General features: G+C 46.7%; 1 pseudogene; it reads right to left on the reverse strand.

The window, feature by feature from the left end:
• Nucleotides 1–2805: 2805 nt before the first annotated feature.
• Nucleotides 2806–7232, reverse strand: LOC123083784 (putative disease resistance protein RGA3; annotated as a pseudogene).
• Between the last annotated feature and the right edge of the window lie 12351 nt (nt 7233–19583).

Here is a 19583-nt window from a genome sequence, read left to right on the forward strand (position 1 = left end):
CTGGAGCACTCCTTCGTAAGCAAATTCTCCTTCTTCCCTCACATCTCATTGGTTTTGATCATGGGGGAAATAACTGCAATGATCAAATATTGACTGACCCTATTGATGCCCTGTGTGAGCCTTGTGATGATGCAGAAGATTTTACCGAAAAAAACGAAAGCAAAAATGACGAAGAAACGCGCCCTACAGAGCCATATTTCATGTGCGCAGGGAACAAATCCCTCTCGGGATCCGCGCGGTCAGATGTGCCAGTCGCATCTCCTTCGGGATCCGGGCGGCCAGCAGCGCCAGATCCGCCAGGCGAATCTGCCTCCGATTCTGCGCCAACAGCCTCGCCAGGCGCGGTCGGGCATGACTCACCGCGCGTCGTCTCCACGCCAGCCACACGGCGCGATGCCACTGGAGAACGCGCCCCCTCTGCTTCGTGCCAATCAGGCGCTGACACTTGGCGGGCAGCTGCCGGTGGGCCCTCAATTCGTTTTCTGGTCCAGCCGGTCTGCTACAAGAGACGAGACCTGCACCTCCCAACCGTTGCTGGTCTGTCAGTCGCGGGATCCCATGTTGATGGCCAGCCCGCTCCATCATGCACCAATGACGAGGCCCGCGGGACGGGATCTTCTGCGCCTGCTGCAACATCCACTGCTTCACCAACCGCCACAGAAGATCCGGTGCACACAAAGGGGTAATCCAGCCTGTTGATTATAAACGTGTGGGATCTTCACCAACCGCTGCTGCTGGTCCAGATTCTGCTGTGGGATCTTCTGTGTCACAAACAGATGTTGCATCATCTCCACGCCGTACACGATTACAAAAAGGGGTAATCCAGCCTGTTGATTATAAACGTGTAACTAAGTATGGACTGGTGTGCTCTACAGGTGAACCATATACGCTTGAAGAAGCACTAAGTGATGAAAACTGTAAAAGGGCCATGAATGAGGAATTCAAGGCACTGCAGAAAAATAAAACCTGGCATCTGGTTCCTCCACAGTAAGGTAAAAATCTTATTGATTGCTAGTGGGTATTCAGGATTAAAAGAAAGTCTGATGTAACCATTGATCGTTACAAGGCCAGACTAGTTGCCAAAGGTTTTAAACAACGGTATGGCATAGACTATGAGGACACATTTAGTCCTGTTGTAAAGGCTGCCACTATCCGTCTCGTTTTGTCTATTGCTGTATCCAGGGCTGGAGTCTCAGACAGCTAGATGTTCAGAACGCGTTTCTCCATGGTGTTCTGGAAGAGGATGTGTACATGAAGCAACCTCCTGGGTTTGTGAGTAAAAATGCACCTTCTTATGTGTGCAAACTTGACAAGTCATTATATGGGTTGAAGCAAGCTCCAAGGGCGTGGTACTCACGTCTCAGTAAAAAAATGCAAATGCTTGGTTTTGTTCCTTCTAAGTCTGACACCTCACTATTCATCTACAATAAGTACAACACACACATATTTGTACTCATATATGTTGATGATATAATTGTCACCAGTTCATCAGATGAGGCTATTACAGGACTTTTGAAGGATCTCAGTATAGAGTTTGCTCTCAAGGATCTTGGAGACTTACATTATTTCCTAGGGATTGAGGTGAAGAAGCATGAGGATGGACTTCATCTATCCCAGGAGAAATATGCAGCAGATCTGGTAAAGAAGGCTGGTCTACAAGGTTGTAAACCCTCACCTACTCCTTTGTCAAGTTCAGAAAAATTATCTCTTACTGAGGGTCAGCTTTTGAGTCAAGATGATAGTACAAAGTACCGAAGTCTAGTAGGTGCTCTTCAATACTTGCCACTTACCAGGCCTGATATCTCATTTGCTGTTAACAAAGTTTGCCAATTTCTTCATGCGCCCACTACAGTTCATTGGACTGCTGCCAAACGCATTGTTAGATATGTCAAGAACACTCTTAATATTGGTCTGAATTTTTGCATGTCATCATCTACACTTATAAGTGCCTTCTCAGACTCTGATTGGGCAGGATGTTTGGATGATAGAAGATCTACTGGTGGATTTGCAGTATTTTTTGGTCCTAATTTGATATCATGGTGTGCAAGAAAGCAAGCTACTGTCTCTAGATCCAGTACATAGGCAGAGTATAAGGCATTAGCAAATGCCACAGCAGAAATTATTTGGTTACAATCCATCCTGAGGGAACTTGGTATTAAGAGTACTCAAGCTCCATGTTTATGGTGTGATAATATAGGTGCAACATACTTGTCTGCTAATCCAGTTTTTCATGCCAGAACGAAGCACATTGAAATAGATTTCCACTTTGTGCGAGAAAGAGTTGCCAAGAAGCAACTTGACATTTAGTTTGTGCATTCCAGAGATCAAATTGCAGATGGATTCACAAAACCATTGCCTACAAAAAGCTTTGAAGACTTCAAAGTTGTGATTACGGGAGGGTGTTAAACAACATCTTGTCACGTTGCCTTGGCTAAGCCGCACCATCTCATTGAGCCGCATCAGGAGTCCAAGAATATTGGTAGAGATAGTTAGGTAGTTGGTTTATCTTTATCTCTTGTAACCTATTCTATCTCTTCCTCTCCAAGTCTTCTGTAAAGATCTCAACTGTATGTGCCTCAGGGTTATTGCGCCCCTGCCTATAACATGCAGCACGTCCCCTCGCACCGAGGTTAAGATGTTTCCGCACATCGCACAATGGGAAGATTCGTTTGATTCACATTACAAATATCTCAACAAGGTAGAGGCCAAAGCTCAACAAAGCCGATTGATCACAGTGACGACATGATTTGTACATTGTTCAGAGGAATCAAAATCCATGCCGTTTCTATTTGGTTTCCGACCTGTTTACTCCTGCATGGCGGATTGCTGGCACTCCCTGGCTTGTCGAGCGGCCTTCCTCCACTCATGGACTAGCCTTGGCATCAACTTCCATGCCTTTGGTTTAAGTGCCATCACTGCACATATCGCAAATGGCATCAGAACAAACACGTACTAACTAATGTAACATAAAAATTTATGACGTATGATAGTAAAATAATGGAGAACAAACTTGTACACACATGCTGGTGTGGTAGATTTAATGGAATGGATGACTGCATCTGGACATGCTGCAAGCATACCTTCATAACAGGCATCTAGTCGTTTGTAGTTGATGCTTCCCAGTTGCTGATGCAGGCATCTAGGGAGCTTCTTTATAGCAGGGCAACCTCTAATTTCAAGAAACAAGAGAGACATGTATACTTGTGGCTCATTTGGCAGGAATGCCAGGGTACCGCATCTTTCAAGATCAAGGGCTTCCAGCGATGGGTTGTGTTCTCCTGACAGACACTCCAGCGGTGTCAGCCCACAGTTGCCGATAATGTCTAGTCTCTTGAGGGGTACAGGCAGACAGAGAGTCCCAGCCAACATGCCAGCACAGTCCCATGTTACTAGAGATTCGAGATGGTGGCTCTGGCATGATAGGACTTCTGCTTATGGAGGTAGTGACTTCTGGTTTCTAGAGCCCACCCAGCTGGCATGATAGGACTTGAATACTACTGCAGCCATCAATTCCTAAGGTCTTTAAGGATGCAGGCAGATTTAGAACCGCTGGTAAGCTTCCACATCTTATTAAAGTTAGATCTTCTAGGCATGGATAAAACTGATTCATGGGTGAGGATGGCAACTCTGATACAGCTGCAGGCATGATTTCCTCACTGCAAGAAGATCCTTGGACCAACTCTGACATGCCCTGCTGCTTGCAAAATATGTACTCAAGCTTCGGGCAGTCCCAAATAGAAATGCTCTTGAGTGATGTCGGGACATTGAACATCTCGACCAAACTTGCACAAAATTGTAATCTAAGAAACTCCAGACCTCTCAGGTGCTGACTCCTTTCGGACGCCAATGGCTCAAGAGGAGCTTGTGTGTATCCAATCAGATTTTTGCAATTTTTAATCACTAATCTCCTCAAGGATACCAACCTGTCAAACACTTTCTCTGTCCAGTAGATGAGCACATCGCAACTATTAATTTCCAACTCTTCAAGATGCACAAAATAGTCCCACGACTCTAGTGCACCTACTCCAAAGAATGAGTTGCAACATCTTAGCTGCATAGCTGTAAGAGGGGAGTCCTGGTTCCTTCTCTCCTTGATGTCCACTGGTACAATTGAAGTGCACTCAACTTCTGATGTTGTTTCTATGTTTTCTAGCTTCAGAATCAGATTTGTCAATGAAGACAAATATCTGTCTACAAAATGAAAGATCTCTTGCTTGCCATCTTCAACTTCCAACACAATGAGTTTTGGTGCTTGAGGTAAATCTATCATCTTTGGGCACTTCTGAATTGACAGTTTCTCAAGCTGAGGAAACAATGTCCCTTCGACTCCATCCCACCTCTGAAAGCTCTCCAAGTCTTTCATTTTGAGCACCTTGAAGGTAGGAAACGCTGAGCGTACCAATCTATAACCACCTCCACTACATGGTTCTTGAAGCAATGGTGCTTCAGGTAATGCTGTCAGCTTTGAACATTTCTCAATTGATAGTTCCTCTAGCCAAGGAAACACTATGTGTTCACCTTGAGTCTCTTTGACTGCATCCCATCTCTAAAAGCTCTCCAAGTTCTTCATTTTGAGCACCTTTAGGGCAGGAAATGCTGAGCGTGCCAATGTATAACAACCTTCATCACAAGGTCCTTGCAACAATGGTGCTTCAGGTAATGCTACCAACTTTCCACAATTACTAATAAACAACTTCTCAAGCACAGGAAATATTCTCTGTTCTTCTTGCCTCTCATCTATTTCCTACCATCTCTCAAAACCAAACAAATCTTCTAGCATAAGCACCTTCAGTTTTGGAAAAGTGAAGAATGTATCACATCTGAACAAACATTGCAATATTTCACAACGAAAAAGATGGATCTCAACCATGTTTTGCAACATACCCATGCACTTTCCTCCATAGGAATATATCTTCAGAACCTGCAGCCCACCATGTGGTTTGAAATTGTCGAGCACCTTGCTGTCACAAACAGAATTCCATCTGAGTGTCAGTTCTCTGAGATCCTTCTTGTTTCCAAGGTTTAGCACTTTTGCCTCTGCGTCTATAACATTCTCTACCTGACATACCTCTAGCTGACCACAAAGGTTTGAATAAAGCAGCTCTGCAACATCACTACAATCAGGGCTAGTAACTACTGCTACAAAACATGTAAGTGTCTGCAGCTTAGTGAGGTTTCCGAGTTCTGGAGGCATGCTCTCCAACTTCGGACATCCATGAGTGTAGAGGTGACGCAAGGAAGTCATATACTTCATTTGCCTTGGGAGTCGACCAAGATGAAAGCAGTTGGAAAGGTCCAACATTTGAAGGTTATACAAAATACTTATATCTTCAGGACGTGCTTTGATATAACTGTTGGAGAGATCAAGGTACCTTAGGTAACGCAAATACTTCGGTTTTGGTAGAAAGGATTCTCTCCCTATATGGAGCTTCAAGACACGCAAAGACTTGTAATTTGACAGATGCTTCAATGAGCTTCCCGAAAAACTATCACATATTAGTGTTCGGATAACAGGGGATCTTTTGTGCAGAGACTCATTCAAAATACCTTTTGTTTCCTCACGTGAGAAGAATCTACCTTCTGCTTCGTCACGTGACAAAAATAAATGCCGAGTAGTATCTGGAAGACATTGGATTTGACTTGGTTCGTCGGTTGCAAAAACAGATAGCTTCTTCATAACAGACATTGTGATAGCATGCATAAGATCATGGATTTTACATGTAGTTGAATAATACCATAGATGTCTATACTTTCCTCTATGTCCAGAAAGAATGACCTTGAGGCCAGCTCATTGAAAATATGTTTTCTAATGGTTTCAAGACTATCTTCTTTGTGTTCTGGGATCAAGCCATTTGCAATCCATAGATGGATCAACTTCTCCACATCAATCTGGTAATTTTTGGGAAACAGAGCACAGAAAGCAAAGCACTCCTTCAGGTGTGATGGCAACTCGTTCTAACTAAGCATTAGTATTGGCAAAATTCCAGTTTCCTCGATGCAAATGCTACTTCTAGATGATACATCCTTCCACTCTTTCACGCTGGTCTCGGTATGAAGTAGAGATCCCAGTGCAGTTGCAGCTAAAGGATTGCCATGACATCTGTTCACAATCTCACCAACCATCTCGTGTAGCTCGGGATGCTTTTCATTCTGTAAACTGAATGCTCTAGTAAGAATAATTTTCTTAATGAAGTTATCCTTCAAAACATTGAGATTGTAGGTTCTATCTGCACCCGTAATTTCAGCAACTTGTTTATCACGGGTTGTTGTCAACACTGCACTACCCATGCCGCCATGCTGAAGACAAGCCTTTAGCCTTTCCCACTTATGGACCTCCCTGTTCCAGACATCATCCAATACAAGGAGATACCTCTGTTCGCTGACCAGTTTTTGAAGTCTATCCAGTGGTGGTTTGTCTGTATCATGATCTTTCTTGGGGGATGCTTCAACTATACTCTTAGCCACCGAATTCACATCGAAGGTATCAGAGACGCAGACCCAGAGCTGCAACGGAAAATGCTTCTGAATTTCAGGTTCATTGTATATGAGCTGTGCTAATGTGGTCTTGCCAAGGCCCCCCATTCCGACGATGGGAACTACTGTGAGATCTGCATTGCTAGCTTCACCAAGTAGTTTACCGACAATATTCTTCTTATCTTCGTGTCTGGATCTGCTGGCAATTTCTTGTGGGTCGATGATGACATAATCAGTGTGCCTCCACTCCTTGGACTCTGGTGTCTGCCTCAACTGATTAGACACCAAGAACGTCTGCCTCAACCCAAAGTCATGCATCTCCGCAATGAGAACATTGATATCCTCGAGAATCTTGCAAAGCTTGCTACCCATTCTGTGACGAAACACAACATGGTTGTGAGTAGGGAAGAGTTTTATCACATCGAGTCCATGTTTTTTGTACTGTCCATTCTTCTTCGCTTCACGGCGGAGCGCCTCATACTTGAACTCATCAAAGACTTCATTTGCCTCATAGGCCACTGTCTTGAGCTCCTGGAGCCAGGCCTTAGCTCCTTCTCTGTGTGATGCAGCCTGCTCCTCGGCGTCTGTGATGACGTCGAGGATGATAGGAAGCCTGCGTTTGAGAATCCTGTGCTGCTTCTCCATTCCCTCCATCACATTGTACTGGCCGAGGAGGTAGCTGGACGCCTTGTCCCTGAGCATGGCCACCAGTGGGAGGATCGCCATGGTGACCACCAGCTCCGCCATTGGAACCCTCACGCACAACACAAGTGCACTGCAGAATTAATGTAGAAGACAATGATGACATGTGTATATGATTAGGATCTGCTCTTGAACGAGCCAAGAGAAAAATCCTTTCTTGCTTGAATGAATCACAAGCAAAATCCATTTTTTTCTTAAACGAACCAAAACTAAAATCCAGTATTGCAGACATAGTTACCTGATTCGTTGGAACAGCGTACGAACAGCGGCGTCATTAGCGGTTCCACCATCGGCATACGTTACCTGATTCGTTGGGACAGCGTACGAACAGCGTACAAACAGCAGCGTACGAACAGACCGGTGAATAGTGGTGAACGTTCATCGGGCTGTGCTGCGGCAATCCTTTGCTCCTCCCATTAGTGGTTCCCCAATGTAGAAAGCAAACCTAGAGTCAATCATCCTGCTGTTGAGGAAGGGATATCGGCCAGCGGCGTCATTCTCTCCTTGGAATGCCCTTCCCATGCCCAAGGGACTTGACTCCGGTGGTTCCACTGACCAACCCCTTCTTGTGGGGTAAACTTTTCGCTTTAACCTGCATTCACCCTATGTTGGTGTTCTATGGGCTCCATCTGTATGATCTGACACCAAACTCCATGTTCTTGCTGGCGCTCTTTGTGCACTTGTGCGACTTTGATTGGAAAAGTTTCAGATCCGGACTTATTCCAATCTACTATATCTAAATAGCTAGCCCCCACTATTAGGATTTCTCTGCCTTCTCCTTGAGCCACACCATCAAAATTAATTTAGCCATTGGATATACTAGATCAGTCTATATTAGCCATCTGATCTACACGTGGAGAGCAGCTCCACCGGGAACATGCAGCAACTCACACCTAGAGTGTGTTTTAATCGCATGCATGCAGCTCCTCTCCATGGAAGAAAACTGAGTATGTGCAGATTTTGCTTAGATTGGTAACCAAATTATCTTGCTACGCAATGAGATCTAAAGACACTAGCTGAGTTGATTAGTTCACACAATTTTTGTTTCGTACAAATTCTTGCAGCAACGCATGGGGCATTCATCTAGTATTATTATGAGCTCAAGATCGGCACTAATGAAAAAACATGGTTGATTAAGTTGCTTGCTCTTTTTTGGTTATTCATGTGTTTTTACCGAAAAAGGCTTTCGTCCCGCTTTATATTATAAAGCAACTGCCCAAGCCAACATTCCACATAGGTTCACACACACGCACAAACACAAAAGTCTCAGTACACACAGGATCCAAAAGGATTAATGCCGAGGGCACAGCTCAACAAGCCCTGAGAACACAGAAAAGGACACACACTGGGTGCAAAGTAGCATCTAGTCGGGCTAAGGGGGGGGGGGCGGAGGTAGCGGAGGCGCGAAGCCAAAGGCGAGCGATCGAAGGTCGGCGAGGAGGGTGTTGATGACGTCCCGATCCTGAGGGTGGCTAAGCGGCCGCCAAAACTGCAAGTACCCACACATTTTAAAAATGGCGTCAGTAGCGCGTCTAAGAGGCACCTTTTGGATGACAAGCTTATTGCGAACAGTCCAAAGCGTCCAGGCGAGGATCCTAACGCAGAGCCATCTGATATGACGGTAGCGGGGGGGGGGGAGGCATGGATCTTTGCGAGAAGGTCAGGGAAGTTGGAATTGCACCACTGGCCGCCAACCGTCTCTCGGAAACTGGACCAAAGAAACTGGGACATGGAGCATGTGGAGAAGATGTGATTAGCATCTTCCACCGTGCTGCACAGGGGGCAAAGCCCATCTCCCGGTCCATTACGCTTGAGGACCTCTACTCTGGAAGGGAGGCGGCCACGAATCCATTGCCACAGGAAGATCCTGATTTTCAGGGGCAAACGTATGTCCCAGATCAGACTGAAGGGCTCGGGGCGGGCGAGGGGGCGATGGCTGCGTACAGGGATTTGGTGGAGAAGCAACCGGAAGACTCCAGACGCCAAGAAATGGCGTCCGAGGTGTCGTTGACGCTCATCCGGGGAAGGCCGATGTTCTGGAGGAGGGCATCCCAGGAAGCTACTTCGGGCGGGCCAAAGGGGCGGCGAAAAGCGAGGCGCCCTAAGTCAATAAGGTTCGACTCGACAGAGACCTAAGGGTCAACAGCACTGGCGAATAGCTCGGGAAAACGAGCGGCCAAAGGGATGTCACCAATCCACCGATCAAACCAGAACAGGGTCTCGGACCCAGTACCTACCGAGATGGAAGTGCCAATGCGGAGCACAGGGAGCACCTGGATGACGGCCTGCCAAAATTGGGAGCCGCCCGATCGCTGACAGAATGCAAGAGGTTGTCCATGGAGGTACTTGTTCTAGATGATGGTGAGCCAAAGGCCTACGTCGCCATTAGCAATGCGCCATAGCCAACGGGTCAGGAGGGCAATGTTCATGCGCCGGGAGGACAAAATCCCCAGACCACCCTGGTCCTTGGGTTTGCATATGTCCGACCCGCTCACCTTGTGTTACTTTTGCTTGTCATCCTCGCCAGCCCAGAAGAATCTGGAGTGGTACTTAGCAATTTCCTTATGGAGCGTCTCATGAAGGCTATAGAAGCTCATGAGGAACCATAGAAGGCTGGCGAGTGAGGAGTTGATGAGGATCGCACGAGCAACCTTCGACAACCAGCGCCCTTTCCAAGGCTCAATGCGATGTTGCATACGGGTCACCGTGGGGCGAAGGTCCGCCACGGTGGGGCGCAAATCACTAATGGGGATCCCCAGGTAAGTCGTGGGGAAAGAACCCAGCCGACAATTTAGTCGGTCCGTGATAGCTTGAGCTTCCACCGGGGTGTAGCCAAGAACCATCACTTTGCTCTTATCGAAGTTAATCGTTAGGCCCGACATCTGTTGGAAGCACAGGAGGAGAAACTTCAGGTTAGCTACGTCCTGAGCAGACCCCTCCACCATTACAATGGTATCATCCGCATGTTGAAGGAGGGAGACCCCTCCCCCTCCGACTAGGTGGGGAACAATGCCGTGAATATGGCCGGCATCCTTGGCCTTGTCGAGGATAGCGGCCAGGGCATCCACCACCATGTTGAATAGGAACGGCGAGAACGGGTCACCCTGACGAACCCCACAGAGGGTGGGGAAGTATGGCCCAATCTCACCGTTGATGTTCACTGCGGTCCGACCGCAGGAGACCAATTGCATAATGCGAGTCACCCATCGGTCGTCAAAGGCCTTACGGAGCAGCACTTCCCACAAGAAGGGTCAGTGGACAGTATCATACGCTTTATGGAAGTCAAGCTTCAAGAAGACCGCACAATGGTGCTTCACCCGGACTTCATGAAGGACTTCGTGGAAGACCAACACTCCATCCAAAATAAACCGGCCTTGAATGAAGGCCGATTGGTTCGGGTGAGTGATCGAGTCAGCTAGCAGGGTCACCCTATTGGCGTACCCCTTGGCCAGGATCCGGAATATCACATTAATCACTGTGATGGGACGGAACTGACGGATATCAGAAGTACCCGGAACCTTGGGGATGAGGGTAATGATCCCGTAGTTCAGGCGTCCAAGATCCAAAGCGCCTGAATAGAACTCCTCGAATAGGGCCATGACCTCCGGCTTGATGGACTTCCAGAACGTTTTGAAGAACGTAACGGGAAGGCCATCCGGGCCCGGGGCCGAGGAGGGGTTCATCCCCTTAATAGCCGCGAGGACCTCATCCTAGGCGAAGGGGGCAACTAGAGCCGCATTGGCCTCAGCGGATACCAACTGCACACCTGACCAAGTATCGGGGGCGAGACTAGCCCCACCCCGAGGGGTGGGGGTAAAGAGGGCTTTCTAAAAGCCGTCGACATGGGCCCGGATGGCCGCGGGGTGAACAAGGGGCGAATCTCCCTCCCACAAGCAGTGAATGGAGTTTCGCCTACGCCGGCCATTCGCAACCGCCTGGAAATATGCAGTGTTTGCGTCGCCACGGAGCACCCATCTTTGGGTACCACACAACCTCTAGTAGGCCTCCTCATCTGTGTAGATGCTTGAGAGTTGATCCTCAAGATCATATCTCAGCATCCAGTCATCCGGGGAGATTCCGGAGGTATCGGCTCGGGCGTCCAGGGCTTGAATAGCCAGCAGGAGAGTCATTTTGCGCTCGCGGAGGTCACGACCAAGGTTAGCGCCCTAGCCCTTCATGAATTCGTGGGCGAGCTTGGTACAGAAGTGCCACGAGTCAACAGCGGACATGGAGAGGTGAGGGGAAGCGCGAGCAGAAGTCCATCGGGCAATAACCGCATCCCGGAAAGCCGGCCTGGTTAAGCCAGAAGAGCTTGAACCGAAACCGCGATGGGGTGGGGGGGCGCTCGTCCGTAGAGGGGAGGAGGAGAGGTACGTGATCAGACCCAATCCGGATAATCGCACGAAGAGAAGCCAGGGATCAGACCCAATCCGGATAATGGCCTCAAGCGCGGAAAAGGAACAACTGGAAGAACTGGGGAGGGCGGAATCCACACCTGACTCGAGGTTCCGGGCAGCCGCCCGGATCTCCGCACGCTCAGTGACGGAAAGGACCGAGGCATCGGCTCGGCGAGCTGCATCGAGGCGAGCGCTGCGGCGAGACGCAGTCACCGGTGTCAAGGAGGACCGAGGCCGCCTGGTGCACGCCACTGTCTGGGGAGGGAGCGCGGAGACCGGAGTGGTCACGACCACGGCCACCGCCGAAGCCGGAGAGGCAGGAGAGGCGGGTTGGGCGTCGAGGGTCACCTGCTAGAGAAGCGGGGTGACGAGCTCCGATAGTATGTACGTGCAGTATGTAGTATATAACAATGATTAGATAGTATATATAATAGTTTTTAGGTAGTATGTATCATTTTTTCAGTATGCTCTTTTTTACGTACAAATATGTACGTATTTCACAAATATGACAAAAACTATAGGCTCATATGCAATGTTTTCATGTAACTTGCTTTGAAATATCTTAGAAATAATATATGAACATATTTAAAATAATAAAATAGTATATATATATATATATATATATATATATATATATATATATAAAGCCAGTCTATTCTGCTAATATTAGCAGAATAACTATTCTGATAACACTTCCGCACTGCACGCTCAACACAAGTGCACCTCATTCTTTGAACGAAGTGTGCTGCTAGTACTCACACGAGTGAACTTCTCGTCGAAAAAACTGCACGCGTTGTTTCTTCGGTACTGATTTCGCTCTAGTTTTTAACCGTTTATCGGAATGAGGCGTGTAATATACCGTTGAAAATCTATGGATTAGACGTAAGTTCGACCTGTTGAACACTTTTCGAGATTCCACACGGTTTAGGAGCAGTTTTGAAAATGGTGTGCCCACGACGAGTGACAGCGAGCGTTTTTTCACGATTTCTTCTAAACCGCTCCGCAGAACGAAGCAAATGATACACCGTTGGAAAGATATCGTCGAGGCGCATCTTTTTCATATCTTTCATTTTCTCTAATTTGTTGCGGTTTAAGAGCAGTTTCAAATTTACTAAATCACGGAATTCTGTTTTTCAAAAAAATTCAAATTTTCAGTACTGTTTTCGCTCCGGTTTTTTAAAAGTTTGTCGAAACGAGACGTGTAATATACCGTTGAAAAGCTATGGATATGTTGAAATGTTTTTGAGATTCCTTACGGTTTTAAGTTAATTTTGAAAATCGTGTGGCGGACGATGAGTGACAGCGGCCGTTTTTTGCGATTTTTTTACAAACTGTTTGTCGAAATGATTCAAATGAAATGCCGTTGGAAAGATATCGATGAGACGCAACGTTTTCATGTAAAACACTCTCTCTAATTCATTACGGTTTAAAAGCAGTTTTAAATTTACCGAAATGCGGACACTCTGTTTTTCGAGACACCCAAATCGGCGAGTGAACTTCATCCGCCAAAAAACCGCACTGCTTTGATCGAAAATCGCACTGCATCAGACGGGCAAGCGAACTTCTTGATTTCTTTTTATTTACACGTAAATTTCCTCGTGCGAGGAAGTGGACGGGACTTCGCATCAGGCGTAAGTGAACTCCACAAATATGGAAAAGTAAACCGCATTACTTTATTTGTCGTTTCGGTAACATTTTTTTCTTTGCATTTACAAGATGAACAACATCAGACACTCGACCGCACTGCTTCAGTTAGAAAACCGCACTGCATCAAATGGTCACTTACAAGATGAACAACATCAGACACCCGACCGCACTGCTTCGGTTAGAAAACCACACTGCATCAAATGGTCAAGTGAACGGCATTACTTTTTTTGTCTTTTCTCTACCATTTTTTATTTAACACATCTTTGCACTTCATTTCCTTCTTTATTTTTTTGTTTGGAGTTTTGGATTTCCACATTGGGGAGCTGTAAAGGTGCGAAGAAGCGAACCGCATGGTCGAGGAAAATGAGCCGCAACACAATTCAAAATGAACTTCTTTGGTAAATAATTTTCAAACAAGCCCATATAACTTTTATACATAAAAGCATCAAACATGGAAAACACCATTTTTGCACTGCATGTCCACATGATCGAAACTGCATGCTCATATCTGAACATCACCATGTTTCACTGCAATCAAATGAGTCCATATAATCTTTATACAAAAAAATCCACACTACACTGAAACATCGGATATGGATGTAAATTTTTCTCAGCCGAGAAAGTGGACCGCACTACTTTATTTGGTCGTTTTCATTTTTTTTGCACCTCACATAAAGAGGAAGTGAAGCACAACACTAGCAAAAGTGAACCTCAACACTATCGGTAGTGAAACGCATGAGTTTCTGTTGTAGTTTTTTCAAATCTTTTATGAACGAGAGTGGACGAGGGAGTGTACGCATTAATCTGTGTCCAATTGTGTCCTTTAAACTTTTTCAACGAAACAAAAAGTGAACCTCTACAACACGACATTTTCCTGTTTTGAATCGCATGGAGGAGGCAAGAGAACTGCATTAGTCTTCTGACCAAAATATTACTTTTTACTTTTTTAGCAACGCCTACTACGAGGTGAACTTCATCGCCCTTTTTTCTGCAAAGTGCACCGCCAAGGTTTTCGTAATGAACTGCATCGATTTAACAAATTTTAAACCAGTCCATAAAAATTAGTACAAAACAACTCCTCCAGAAGTAATAAAAGGTGAACTCTTTTGTACATTTTGCGTACAGCTTGACCGAAGCTGTTTCGAGAAACCTAAATATTTTTGAAGTATTGTCAATACTGAGACCTGTTTGGCTAGTGTCAATTAGCTAACGCACCTTTTGATAGCTGTTGAAAACATGAATCTTCCTAGCTAGCTAGCCGTTGCACATTGAAGGATCATGCAGAAAGACCACACCCATGCACAAACTGGACGGTCATGCACAAGCTCGGCCGTTACTGTACCAAAGAGCACGCTCGGTAACACAAGGTAGCCGGTGGTGGAGCTGAGTGGACAGAAACGGCCTAGCCGTCTTCCGCGTGAGCATCGAGTCGGACCAGGAGCTGCAAGAGGTTCGATCTGACCAACACGGCAGTGCCGGCAGCCCATGCAGTGAAGCAGCGCAGCAGAGGCTATGACCGGCACCGTGCTCGGCTAGCAGGTTCGTTCTTTCGACAGCTCTATTTTTAAAAAAGAGGTATGGGGCTCTTTTTTAAATGCAGAGGAAATACCATGGTTTTGCCTATACCACAGTATCAAAAAACACAGTTTTTATGGATAGCCAAACGGCTCACCGTAATTAAAACTATGGTAATCTTAAAAACTGTAGTATTCTATAATTACTTAGAAAAAACTAAGTTATCAAACAGGGCCAAAGTGTACCCCAGATTCTTGTCACAAAACAAGTGAGAAAAAAGTTTACTTTCGGACTGAAACGTATTGAAGGAAAAGTAAGAGCTGCACTGCACGAGGGGGAATAAGAGGCTTTCTGAGATTGCTCCAACATGGCGAAGTGGACTGCAGGGCGGCATAGATGTGGAAGCCGACGGAGGGGTTTACAACTAACTGCATGCCAGGGCCTGCTTTACCTCTCCCCAACAGGTGCCTTCGATGAGCACAATCTGGACCGAGGCCACCGCCGATCCACCGTAGCATTTTTGCTGCTGAACCGCATGGCTACGGATCCCAAACTGCACGCCAGCAAAAACAAAAACATCGTGAGAACATTTTGCACTTCAGTGCGGATGACATCGATGGCAACCGAAACGAACTGCATGTTAGGGGAGAAGAGAGCTGCAAGGGGGAAGGGGTTGCTTCGGCGAATTGAATCCCAGAGGAAGGGGGTGCGATAGCCGGTCCTAGCGTCATGGTCAGGGCTCGCCGCAGGTGCTCCGACAAGGTCGAGCTTGACGAGCGCGGCCACCGGCAGGGAGGCGGCCATGGAGAAGGCACGGGAGGGCAGGGGGGCTTAGATTCGTCGGTCGCCGAGGTCCAGGTGGAGCCAGGTGGCTTCCCCAACCTCCCTGGGGGGCGTGGTGGCCGAATCTGGTGCCGGTCGCCGCGTGTGGGAGGTTTCATGGCGGCGCATGTCACGGGGTGGACCGGCGGGAGGAGGGCGGAGCAAGGCTGCCTGCGTTTGGTGGAGCATCGGGGAGGTTGGTGGCGGCCGCATATGGAGGTGGCATCGGGCGGGGTTGGTCGAGGCAGCTGGGCAAGGGACCTCTCAGCGGCGCGGCAGTGGGCGGTGCACCGGTCAGGCGATGGGTGGTGCGGTGGGAGGCGACAGCCTAGAGAGGTGGGGGGGCTGCGGATGGGCGGCACGGCGGCGGCCTGGGTAGGGGAGGAGGGGCAGTGGCGGCCAGTGGAGGGTCGGCGCTCTGGCGGCCTGGGAGGGGCCGTGCCCGATAGAAGGTGGAGGGTGGGGGTGGAGGCTTACGGTGGGTGGTCGGCCAGTTCAGGGGGAAAAGGTGGATAAGGCAGGAGCAGTTTTCTTTTTCTTATGTTTATGCGGTTCGGGTCGGGATAGCGAGGCAGCTCGGTATTGTTAGCAGAATAAGCGTTTTTGTTATTAGAATAAGACTCTAGAGGATGTTATTAGAATAGACCCACCCTATATATATATATATATATATATATATATATATAGGGTCCAGAATACGTTATTCTTCACCCGAGGTAATTTTACGATCATTTCATAAATAAATTATGTTTCAAATACAAATAGTTACAGTCATATTGATTCACTGCGTAAAATTTTGGCATAAAAAATGTTCAGAAGACCAGAAAAATTGCATTTTATGTATATTTTACACTATATTTTTACGTTTGAAATTTGCGTAATATAAAATATTTTTTAGGCGATTATATATTTTCTTACGTTCTCTTTTTATGTCTGAAATAAGACAAAATTTACGAAATATAAAATTACGGTGCATTACTGTTAAAATAAAGGGGGTAACTACCACCGGGTGGTAGGATAGATTTTCTCTCTCTCTCTCTCTCTCTCTCTCTATATATATATATATATATATATATATATATATATATATATATATATATATATATATATATATATATATATATATATACAGACGGTCTATTCCGCTAATATTAGCAGAATAACTATTCTGCACACCACTTCCGCACTGCACACTGACCGCAAGTGCACTGCATCTTCTTGACGGCGAGCACTGCAATATAGACTAGTGAACTTCGCGTCGGAAAAAATTGCACGCAGTGTTTTTTTTGTACTGTTTTCGCTCTAATTTTTTGATTGTTTATCGGAACGAGGCGTATAATATACCGTTGAAAAGCTATGGATTAGGCGCAACTTCGACATGTTGAACAGTTTTCGAGATTCCAAACGGTTTAAGAGCAGTTTTGAAAATTGTGCGGTGGATGACGAGTGGCAGTGAGCGTTTTTTCGCGTTTATTTCTAAACCGTTTGTTGGAATGAAGCAAATGATACGACGTTGGATAGATATCGTCGAGGCGCATCTTTTTCATATATAATTGTTTCTCTAATTCGTTACGGTTTAAGAGCAGTTTCAAATTTAATAAATCGCGGAACTCTGTTTTTCAAATTTTTTGAAATTTTCGGTACTGTTTTTGCTTCATTTTTCTAACCGTTCATCAGAACGAGACGTATGATACGCCATTGGAAAGCTACGGACAAGGCGCAACTTTGATATGTTGAAATGGTTTTGAGATTCCTTACGGTTTTTATTTAATTTTGAAAATCGTGCGGCTGACTTCGAGAGGCAGCGGCTGTTTTTTCGTGAAATTTTTACAAACGGCTGGTTGGCATAATTCAAATCATACGCCGTTGAAAAGATATCAACGAGACGCAACTTTTTCATGTAGAACACTCTCTCTAATTCCTTACGGTTTAAGAGCAGTTTCGATTTTACCGAAAAGCGGACACTCTGTTTTTCGCGACACCCAAATGGACGTGGGTACTTCATCCGACTGAAAACCGCACTGCAACAGACGAAAAACAGCACTGCATCGCACGGGTAAGAGAACTGCATGGTTTCTTTTTTTCAAACGTGATTTTTTTCAAGAACGAGAAAGTAGAGTGCACTTCACATCGGGTATAAATGAACCACAACACTATCAAGAAGTGAACCTCATTACTTTTTTTCGCTTTCATAATAATATTTTTTGCACTTACGTGATGAACAATATTATACGGCCGACCGCACTGTTTCAGAATGAAAACCGCACTGCATTGGACGGGCAAGCGAGCTGCATAATTTCTTTTGTCGGGCGTTATTTTTCTCATACGAGTTTTTGTTGTCTTTTTTATAAACTTTTTTTTACGAACAAGAGTGGACCATAGAGAGGAGGCAAGTAAACCGCGACATATATCAAAGTGAACCACATTACTTTTTTGTTGTTTCCCTAATATTTCCGCACTTTTCACGTCGGGCGCAAGTGAGCAACATCACTCTTCAAAGTGAACCGTATTATTTTTTGCTAGTGAACTTCAATAACATTTATTTCAATCATCCCACAAACGAAACAATTTGCATTAGAAAAAGAAGTGAACCTCTTGTCGGAATTTCTTTGCTATTTTTTTACGAAGCGAACCTAGCACTTGGCATAACACAGAGAGATCACGCCGCACAGCAAAAGAAATACAAAAATAACGAGTATGTCGCTGATGAGGTCGGGGTCGCCATCTGTACTGCTTTGTCGAGGGCGCCTGGGACATCATCGGGGAATAATTTTTTTTAACAAAGAAAACACAAGGGAAATGCACCTCCACGGGCACCGAACCACAGTGCAACTCGTTGTTGGCCGCACTACACGCCGTCATTGTTCGTACTGCAAGGGGTGGAGAGAACCTCATTGGCAGGACGTGGCGGGATCTCGCCCACGATGCAGCAGAGCCCGCGGTGCTGTGTCGACCGGTGTCGCGCCACACCCTGGTTCTCGGCGCCATGGATCTCAGTGTACTGCAAAACAAAATCCAGCGAGCTACAAAAAAAACAAAGGAGCTGCAAATTGGGGGAGGCAGGGGATGTTGGGACGACCACGGCGAGGGTGGCACGGCTCGAGCTCGCTCGATTTGTGCGAGAAGAGGACGATGCAGGAGGGAAGAACCCGGATCCGGCGCGGAGATGCATGGATCCGTGCCCTAGGTCACCGTACCCAGCAGTGTGGGTCGAGGGCGGCGCCGCAAGGGAGGGAGCCGGAGCTGCGGGGAAGGGGGCGGCGCGGCGCGGGAGGGAGGCGCCACCGAACCCGGATCCGGCGCGGGGATGCATGGATCCGTGCCCTGGGTCACCGTACCCAGCAGCGTGGGTCGAGGGCGGCACCGCAAGGGAGGGAGGCGGAGCTGCGGGGGAGGGGGCGGCGCGGCGCGGGAGGGAGGCGCCACCGAACCCGGATCCGGCTCCGGGGAGGGAGCGGTGCGGCAGCACGGGGAGGGAGGCGGCGCGGCGGGTGGTTGACGGAGCACCATGCTCGTGGGGATGTGGATCTGGGGTGGTGGCGCTGGGGCGTGGGTGGCGGTTGGGAGGTGGGCATCGGGGGAGAGGTGGGTAGGGCTTGACCGGGGAAGAAGGTGGGTTCGGTGGGGGTGGGGTGCGTGGGGCTGGCCGGCGGGGTGTTTTTTTTTGTTTTTTTGAAGTTCAGATGGGATTCCGGTGCGGGGTGTTCGGGTCGGTGGGTGTTATCAGAATAAGGATTTGGTGTGCAGAATAAGACTCTACAGGGTGTTATCATAATAGACCCATCCTATATATATATATATATATATATATATATATATATATATATATATATATATATATATATATATATATATATATATATATATATATATATATATATATATATATATATATATATATATATATATATTACTAACCCAGGGTGAAGAATAAGTTATTCTTCGCCCTGGTCGATTACGCGGGCTGGTTCAACCAAGCCAAGACAGCGCTCTACCGCCGTAAAATTCTCCTGGTACCCAGATAAT

The sequence above is a fragment of the Triticum aestivum genome, chromosome 1B, assembly GCF_018294505.1.
Source record: "Triticum aestivum cultivar Chinese Spring chromosome 1B, IWGSC CS RefSeq v2.1, whole genome shotgun sequence".
Classification (NCBI taxonomy): Eukaryota; Viridiplantae; Streptophyta; class Magnoliopsida; order Poales; family Poaceae; genus Triticum; species Triticum aestivum.